This window comes from Balaenoptera borealis, assembly GCF_965194805.1.
Source record: "Balaenoptera borealis genome assembly, chromosome: 10".
Classification (NCBI taxonomy): Eukaryota; Metazoa; Chordata; class Mammalia; order Artiodactyla; family Balaenopteridae; genus Balaenoptera; species Balaenoptera borealis.
This window is the reverse complement of record NC_138874.1, coordinates 49,013,948-49,023,829: the sequence shown is the minus strand read 5'-3', so window position 1 is coordinate 49,023,829 and position 9,882 is coordinate 49,013,948. Positions and strand designations below refer to the sequence as shown.

General features: G+C 39.2%; 1 long non-coding RNA gene across 1 annotated transcript; it reads left to right on the top strand.

Annotated features, from left to right (window-relative positions):
* Nucleotides 1–3,164: 3,164 nt before the first annotated feature.
* On the top strand, nucleotides 3,165–8,672 carry LOC309636258. Its single transcript, XR_014249328.1, has 2 exons — nucleotides 3,165–3,860; nucleotides 8,292–8,672. It is a non-coding gene; the product is annotated as an uncharacterized lncRNA (long non-coding RNA).
* The last annotated feature ends 1,210 nt before the right edge of the window (nucleotides 8,673–9,882 follow it).

Sequence of the window (9,882 nt, the reverse complement as noted above, 5' to 3'; positions counted from 1 at the left end):
GTGGGAAACGGCCACAAGGAGGTAGCATTTCTCCATTCCCCAATCTGGGTACTAGGGCAGCAGAGCCTTTCTGGAAGTCATTGTCCTAGGTTGTAAATTAGAATGGAATTTGCCAGGAGAAATCCCCATAAGTTTATGTCTCATTACTTCTTCTTGGTTTTTAAAAGTTTTTTAATCTGGGTAAAGTTTAGAATATTGTTTATCCTAGGTGTACACAATCTGGTTCATTTGTACATTATGTATGTCTATTAATGTACAGATCCTCTTCCCATGTAAAATATTACAGTGTTCCGTCGACCTCCCTTGCTATATGTTCGGTCTTTTTGATACATGTACAAAATATGTATTTGTATATGTATAGTAACACTAATCTTCATTTCTCAATTTCCCCCCTCCTTTCCTTTCAGATGAGCATAGTTTGTTTTCTCAGCCTGTGAGTGTCTTTCTCTTTGGAAATACGTTCATCTGTGCCAGTTATTAGATAATGCCATAAGTGATAATATAGGATATAGGTGTTTTGCTTTCCGACCTACTTCATGTTTTGTGATTATCTCCAGGCTCATCTATGGTGCCTCAAAGAGCAGTGCTTCAATGTTTTCCATGGCTAATATTCCATGTGTACATGGACCACTTCTTCTTGGTGCATTCCTCTGTTGATGGACATTTTCGTTGCTTCCAAGTGTTGCCTATGGTAAATATTGCTGGAGTGCAGGATTGCCAGCCTGTGATTTTTGATTTTCCTTTTCTCAGGGGATAGACCCAGCAGTGGGTATGATTGATTGACTGGTATGGTAGCTCAACGTTTACCTTTTCAAGGCACCTCAATTGTGCTTTCATTAGTGGCTCTTACCACGTCCCCCTTAGAATCGAGGGTACGCATTTCTCCACAATCACGTCAGCATTTCTAGTTTGCAGCATTTTTGTTGATGGCCATTCTGACTGGTGTGAGCTGACAGGTTTTTGTAATTTGGGTTTACATGTCTGTAAAAATTCCTACAATTCATCATTTTTCCACGCCTTTTACTTTTCTGTTAAAAGAAAAAAGAAAGAAAGTGTGAGTGTAATATACCTCTTCAAATTTTCTTTTTGGAAGGTTGCACTCTAGAATTTTTTGGTCGATTTTCGACCTCAGTATTTTTTGGAGGGCCGGTGTCATTTACAGACCTGCAATTGGTGAATAATTAGTGACCTTTTGCAGTGGGTTCAAAGCTGCTGTTGTGGGAAACGGCCACAAGGATGCAGCATTTCTCGATTCCCAAATCTGGGTACTAGGGCAGCAGAGCCGTTCTGGAAGTTGTCTGCCTAGGTTTTCAATTTGGATGGAATGTGCCAGGAAAACCCCCCATAAGTTTATGTCTCATTACTCCTAGTTCGTTGTTTTAATTTTTTCAATTGGGGTAATGGTTAGAATGTTGCTTGTCCAAGGTGTACACACTCTGGTTCATCTACATATCATATATACCTATTTATGTAGAGATCCTCTTCCCGTGTAAATTATTACAGAGTGTTCCGTAATCCTTCCTTGCTATATGGTCGGTCTTTTTGATATATGTATATAATATGTATTTGTATACATATGGTAACGCTAATCTTCATGTATCCATTCCCCCCACCTTTCCTTTTAGATAAGCATAGTTTTTTTTTTTAATAAGTCTCTGATTGCCTTTCTCTGTGGAAATATGTTCATTTGTGTCAGTTATTAGATAACGCCTATAAGTGATATCATAGGTTATAGGACTTTTCCTTTCCGACTTACCTCATGTTCTGTGATTATCTCCAAGATCATCTATGGTGCCTCAAAGAGCAGTGTTTCATTGTTTTCCATGGCTAGTATTCATTGTGTACATGGACCACTTCTTCTTTATCCTTTCATCTGTTGATGGACATTTTGGTTGCTTCACTGTCTTGTCTATTGTGAATAAGGCTGCAGTGCAGCTTTTGCAGCCCGGGTCTTCTTCATTCTGGTCTTCTCAGGTGAGAGGCCCTTTGGTGCACCTGCTGGATTGAATGGTACCTCAATTTTTCTTTTCAACGCAGCTTCTTTCTGTTCTCATTATTAGCGTTTAACCCTTTTACATCTCACCAGCAGCTAGAGGGTACACAGTTCTCTTAAACCTCTTCAGCATTTATTGTTTGTAGACTTTTTGCCAATGGTCAGTCGACTGGTGTGAGTTGAAAACTTTTTGTAGATTAGATTGCATGAGTCTAATACTTCCTGAGGCTGAGCTTTTATCCATTTTCCTTTTTTTAAAAAGAGAGTGAGTAAAACTTACCTCTTCATACTATCTTCGTGAACATTTTGCCTGTTTTGAATTTTTTTATCCATTCCCTACCTCAGCACAATTTTGAGGGCAGGTGTCCTTTACAGCCCTGAGTCCTTGTGAATGGTAAGTGACCATTAGCTGGGGGTTAAAAGCTGCTCTTGCGGGAATCGGCCACAAGGCGGCAGCATTTCTCCTTTACCAAATCTGGTTACTAGGGCAACAGAGCCTTACTGGAAGTGGTGTTCTAGGTTGTAAATTAGAATGGAATGTGCGAGGAAAAAGCCCTTTAAGTTTATGTCTCCTTACTTCTTGTTGGTATTTTTAACTTAATTTTTATTTTTTCTCACAGCAAACTTGATTACAATGTTTTGTTTGTTCTAGGTGTGCAAGATGTGGTTCTTTCACACATATACATATATCTATTCTTCTTCGGATCCTTTTCCCATGTAGGTTATGACACAATGTTGAGTAGTCTTCTCTTGGTATTGCGTAGGTCTTTGGTGATTCTATATTTCACATGTGTTTGTATCTCTCTGTTAACCTCAATATGGTAATGTATCCAATCCTCACACCTGTCCATTTGGTGAACCATAAGTTTTTTAATGAATCTATGAAAGTGTTTCTCTGTGGAAATATCTTTGTTTGTATCATTTTTTAGGTAACACCTATATGTGATACGATAGGATATGTGTTTTTCGCTTTCTCACTTACTCCAAGTTGCGTGATTACTTCTAGACTCATCTATGGTGCTGGAAATGGCATCGTTTCATTTTTTTCACTAGCTCATATTCCATCTGTACAGGTAGCAGTTCTTCTTTGTCTACCCATCTGTCGGTGGACTTTTTGGTTACTTCCATATCTTGGCTATTGTAATACTATGCAATGCAGATTTGCGTGCCTGTGTCCTTCCAATTCTGTCTTCTTAGTTTATAGGTCCAGGAATAGGTCTGCTGGAACATATGGTAGCTCAATGTTTACCTTTTAAAGGCACCTCTATTCTGTTCTCCTTAGTGGCTCTTTCCAGGTTACGTCCCACTTAAAGTGGAGGGTATGTATTTCTTCCCAGCTCCTTCAGGATTTATTCTTTGTAGTTTTTGCTGATGGTTATTCTGAGTGGTGTGAGCTGATACCTCTTTGTGGTTGAATTTGCATGTGTCTCATAATGCGTTGAAATTGATCTTTAAGACATGTCCTTTTTATTTTTCCAGCTGTGATTAGAGCTTATTTCTTCAAAGTGTTTTCTTAAAGTATGTGTCACCATTTGAAATATTTTGGCCATTATCTCCCTCAAGACATTTTGAGGGCAGGTTTCATTTACAGCCCTGCAGTACTTGTTCATATGAAGTGACCATTAGCTCAGGCTTTAAACCTGCTTTTGCAGGTAACGGCCAGAGAGCGGCAGCCTTTCTACGTTCCCCTTGCTGGTACTAGGGAAACAGACCTACCGGCCAGTGGTGTTCTTCGGTTATAAGTTAGAGTGCCATGTGCCCGGATAAACCCACAAATGTTGATGTCTCCTTGCTTTTGTTTGTTTTTAAATTTCATTTATATTTATTATTAGAGTAATATTCCATTGTGTACGTGGACCACTTCTTGGTGCATTCCTCGGTTGATGGACATTTTCGTTGCTTCCAAGTGTTGCCTATGGTAAATAGTGCTGGAGTGCGGGATTGCCAGCCTGTGACTTTTTGATTCTCATTTTCTCAGGTGATAGGCCCAGAAGTGGTTGTGATTGATTGACTGGTAGCACAATGTTTCCCTTTTCAAAGCACCTACACTGTGTTTTCATTAGTGGCTCTTTACATGCCCCCCCTTACAACCGAGGGTACGCCTTTCTCAACACTCCCTTCACCGTTTATTTTTTGCAGCATTTTTCCTAATAGCCATTCTGACTGCTGTGAGCTGTTAGGTTTTTGTAATATGGGTATGCATGTCATTAAATTTTTTTAAATGCATCATATACCTACGCCTTTTTCTTTTCTCTTAAAAGAAAAAACCGTGAGTACAATATAGCTCTTGAAATTGTCTTCTTCGAAGGTTGCCCTCTTTTGAATTTTTTGGTCGATTTTTGACCCCAGAAATTTTCTGGAGGGCAGGTGTCATTTACAGAACTGCAAGTTGGTGAAAATTTAGTGACCTTTCGCAGTGGGTTCAAACCTGCTGTTGTGGGAAACGGCCACAAGGAGGTAGCATTTCTCCATTCCCCAATCTGGGTACTAGGGCAGCAGAGCCTTTCTGGAAGTCATTGTCCTAGGTTGTAAATTAGAATGGAATTTGCCAGGAGAAATCCCCATAAGTTCATGTCTCATTACTTCTTCTTGGTTTTTAAAAGTTTTTTAATCTGGGTAAAGTTTAGAATATTGTTTGTCCTAGGTGTACACAATCTGGTTCATTTGTACATTATGTATGTCTATTAATGTACAGATCCTCTTCCCATGTAAAATATTACAGTGTTCCGTCGACCTCCCTTGCTATATGTTCCGTCTTTTTGATACATGTATATAATATGTATTTGTATATGTATAGTAACACTAATCTTCATTTCTCAATTTCCCCCCTCCTTTCCTTTCAGATGAGCATAGTTTGTTTTCTCAGCCTGTGAGTGTCTTTCTCTTTGGAAATACGTTCATCTGTGCCAGTTATTAGATAATGCCATAAGTGATAATATAGGATATAGGTCTTTTGCTTTCCGACCTACTTCATGTTTTGTGAATATCTCCAGCCTCATCTAAGGTGCCTCAAAGAGCAGTGCTTTAATGTTTTCCATGGCTAATATTCCATTGTGTACATGGACCACTTCTTCTTGGTGCATTCCTCTGTTGATGGACATTTTCGTTGCTTCCAAGTGTTGCCTATGGTAAATATTGATGAAGTGCACGATTGCCAGCCTGTGATTTATGATTTTCTTTTTCTCAGGTGATAGACCCAGCAGTGGGTATGATTGATTGACTGGTATGGTAGCTCAACGTTTACCTTTTCAAGGCACCTCAATTGTGCTTTCATTAGTGGCTCTTACCACAACCCCCTTAGAATCGAGGGTACGCATTTCTCCACAATCACGTCAGCATTTCTAGTTTGCAGCATTTTTGTTGATGGCCATTCTGACTGGTACGAGCTGACAGGTTTTTGTAATTTGGGTTTACATGTCTGTAAAAATTCCTACAATTCATCATTTTTCCACGCCTTTTTCTTTTCTGTTAAAAGAAAAAAGAAAGAAAGTGTGAGTGTAATATACCTCTTCAAATTTTCTTTTTGGAAGGTTGCACTCTAGAAGTTTTTGTTCGATTTTCGACCTCAGTATTTTTTGCAGGGCCGGTGTCATTTACAGACCTGCAATTGGTGAATAATTAGTGACCTTTTGCAGTGGGTTCAAAGCTGCTGTTGTGGGAAACGGCCACAAGGATGCAGCATTTCTCGATTCCCAAATCTGGGTACTAGGGCAGCAGAGCCGTTCTGGAAGTTGTCTGCCTAGGTTTTCAATTTGGATGGAATGTACCAGGAAAACCCCCCATAAGTTTATGTCTCATTACTCCTAGTTCGTTGTTTTAATTTTTTCAATTGGGGTAATGGTTAGAATGTTGCTTGTCCAAGGTGTACACACTCTGGTTCATCTACATATCATATATACCTATTTATGTAGAGATCCTCTTCCCGTGTAAATTATTACAGAGTGTTCCGTAATCCTTCCTTGCTATATGGTCGGTCTTTTTGATATATGTATATAATATGTATTTGTATACATATGGTAACGCTAATCTTCATGTATCCATTCCCCCCACCTTTCCTTTTAGATAAGCATAGTTTTTTTTTAATAAGTCTGTGATTGACTTTCTCTGTGGAAATATGTTCATTTGTGTCAGTTATTAGATAACGCCTATAAGTGATAATATAGGATATAGAACTTTTGTTTTCCGACTTACCTCATGTTCTGCGATTATCTCCAAGATCATCTATGGTGCCTCAAAGAGCAATGTTTCATTGTTTTCCATGGCTAGTATTCATTGTGTACATGGACCACTTCTTCTTTATCCTTTCATCTGTTGATGGACATTTTGGTTGCTTCACTGTCTTGTCTATTGTGAATAAGGCTGCAGTGCAGCTTTTGCAGCCCGGGTCTTCTTCATTCTGGTCTTCTCAGGTGAGAGGCCCTTTGGTGCGCCTGCTGGATTGAATGGTACCTCAGTTTTTCTTTTCAACGCAGCTCCTTTCTGTTCTCATTATTAGCGTTTAACCCTTTTACATCTCACCAGCAGCTAGAGGGTACACAGTTGTCTAAAACCTCTTCAGAATTTATTGTTTGTAGACTTTTTGCCAATGGTCAGTCGACTGGTGTGAGTTGAAAACTTTTTGTAGATTAGATTGCATGAGTCTAATACTTCCTGAGGCTGAGCTTTTATCCATTTTCCTTTCTTTAAAAAGAGAGTGAGTAAAACTTACCTCTTCATACTATCTTCGTGAACATTTTGCCTGTTTTGAATTTTTTTATCCATTCCCTACCTCAGCACAATTTTGAGGGCAGGTGTCCTTTACAGCCCTGAGTCCTTGTGAATGGTAAGTGACCATTAGCTGGGGGTTAAAAGCTGCTCTTGCGGGAATCGGCCACAAGGCGGCAGCATTTCTCCTTTACCAAATCTGGTTACTAGGGCAACAGAGCCTTACTGGAAGTGGTGTTCTAGGTTGTAAATTAGAATGGAATGTGCGAGGAAAAAGCCCTTTAAGTTTATGTCTCCTTACTTCTTGTTGGTATTTTTAACTTAATTTTTATTTTTTCTCACAGCAAACTTGATTACAATGTTTTGTTTGTTCTAGGTGTGCAAGATGTGGTTCTTTCACACATATACATATATCTATTCTTCTTCGGATCCTTTTCCCATGTAGGTTATGACACAATGTTGAGTAGTCTTCTCTTGGTATTGCGTAGGTCTTTGGTGATTCTATATTTCACATGTGTTTGTATCTCTCTGTTAACCTCAATATGGTAATGTATCCAATCCTCACACCTGTCCATTTGGTGAACCATAAGTTTTTTAATGAATCTATGAAAGTGTTTCTCTGTGGAAATATCTTTGTTTGTATCATTTTTTAGGTAACACCTATATGTGATACGATAGGATATGTGTTTTTCGCTTTCTCACTTACTCCAAGTTGCGTGATTACTTCTAGACTCATCTATGGTGCTGGAAATGGCATTGTTTCATTTTTTTCACTAGCTCATATTCCATCTGTACAGGTAGCAGTTCTTCTTTGTCTACCCATCTGTCGGTGGACTTTTTGGTTACTTCCATATCTTGGCTATTGTAATACTATGCAAAGCAGATTTGCGTGCCTGTGTCCTTCCAATTCTGTCTTCTTAGTTTATAGGTCCAGGAATAGGTCTGCAGGATCATATGGTAGCTCAATGTTTACCTTTCAAAGGCACCTCTATTCTGTTCTCCTTAGTGGCTCTTTCCAGGTTACGTTCCACTTAAAGTGGAGGGTATGTATTTCTTCCCAGCTCCTTCAAGATTTATTCTTTGTAGTTTTTGCTGATGGTTATTCTGAGTGGTGTGAGCTGATACCTCTTTGTGGTTGAATTTGCATGTGTCTCATAATGCGTTGAAATTGATCTTTAAGACATGTCCTTTTTATTTTTCCAGCTGTGATTAGAGCTTATTTCTTCAAAGTGTTTTCTTAAAGTATGTGTCACCATTTGAAATATTTTGGCCATTATCTCCCTCAAGACATTTTGAGGGCAGGTTTCATTTACAGCCCTGCAGTACTTGTTCATATGAAGTGACCATTAGCTCAGGCTTTAAACCTGCTTTTGCAGGTAACGGCCAGAGAGCGGCAGCCTTTCTATGTTCCCCTTGCTGGTACTAGGGAAACAGACCTACCGGCCAGTGGTGTTCTTCGGTTATAAATTAGAGTGCAATGTGTCCGGATAAACCCACAAATGTTGATGTCTCCTTGCTTTTGTTTGTTTTTAAATTTCATTTATATTTATTATTAGAGTAATATTCCATTGTGTACGTGGACCACTTCTTCTAGGTGCATTCCTCGGTTGATGGACATTTTCATTGCTTCCAAGTGCTGGCTATGGTAAATCTTGCTGGCGTACAGGTTTGCCAGCCTGTGACTTTTTGATTCTCATTTTCTCAGGTGATAGGCCAAGCAGTGGTTGTGATTGATTGACTGGTAGCTCAATGTTTCCCTTTTGAAAGCACCTACACTGTGATTTCATTAGTGGCTCTTTACATGACCCCCTTACAACCGAGGGTACGCATTTCTCCACACTCCCTTCACCGTTTATTTTTTGCAGCATTTTTCCTAATGGCCATTCTGACTGCTCTGAGCTGATAGGTTTTTGTAATATGGGTATGCCTGTCATTAAATTTTTTACAATTCATCATATTCCTACGCCTTTTTCTTTTCTCTTAAAAGAAAAAACCGTGAGTACAATATAGCTCTTGAAATTGTCTTCTTCGAAGGTTGCCCTCTTTTGAATTTTTTGGTCGATTTTTGACCCCAGAAATTTTCTGGAGGGCAGGTGTCATTTACAGAACTGCAAGTTGGTGAAAATTTAGTGACCTTTCGCAGTGGGTTCAAACCTGCTGTTGTGGGAAACGGCCACAAGGAGGTAGCATTTCTCCATTCCCCAATCTGGGTACTAGGGCAGCAGAGCCTTTCTGGAAGTCATTGTCCTAGGTTGTAAATTAGAATGGAATTTGCCAGGAGAAATCCCCATAAGTTTATGTCTCATTACTTCTTCTTGGTTTTTAAAAGTTTTTTAATCTGGGTAAAGTTTAGAATATTGTTTATCCTAGGTGTACACAATCTGGTTCATTTGTACATTATGTATGTCTATTAATGTACAGATCCTCTTCCCATGTAAAATATTACAGTGTTCCGTCGACCTCCCTTGCTATATGTTCGGTCTTTTTGATACATGTACAAAATATGTATTTGTATATGTATAGTAACACTAATCTTCATTTCTCAATTTCCCCCCTCCTTTCCTTTCAGATGAGCATAGTTTGTTTTCTCAGCCTGTGAGTGTCTTTGTCTTTGGAAATACGTTCATCTGTGCCAGTTATTAGATAATGCCATAAGTGATAATATAGGATATAGGTGTTTTGCTTTCCGACCTACTTCATGTTTTGTGATTATCTCCAGGCTCATCTATGGTGCCTCAAAGAGCAGTGCTTCAATGTTTTCCATGGCTAATATTCCATGTGTACATGGACCACTTCTTCTTGGTGCATTCCTCTGTTGATGGACATTTTCGTTGCTTCCAAGTGTTGCCTATGGTAAATATTGCTGGAGTGCAGGATTGCCAGCCTGTGATTTTTGATTTTCCTTTTCTCAGGGGATAGACCCAGCAGTGGGTATGATTGATTGACTGGTATGGTAGCTCAACGTTTACCTTTTCAAGGCACCTCAATTGTGCTTTCATTAGTGGCTCTTACCACGTCCCCCTTAGAATCGAGGGTACGCATTTCTCCACAATCACGTCAGCATTTCTAGTTTGCAGCATTTTTGTTGATGGCCATTCTGACTGGTGTGAGCTGACAGGTTTTTGTAATTTGGGTTTACATGTCTGTAAAAATTCCTACAATTCATCATTTTTCCACGCCTTTTA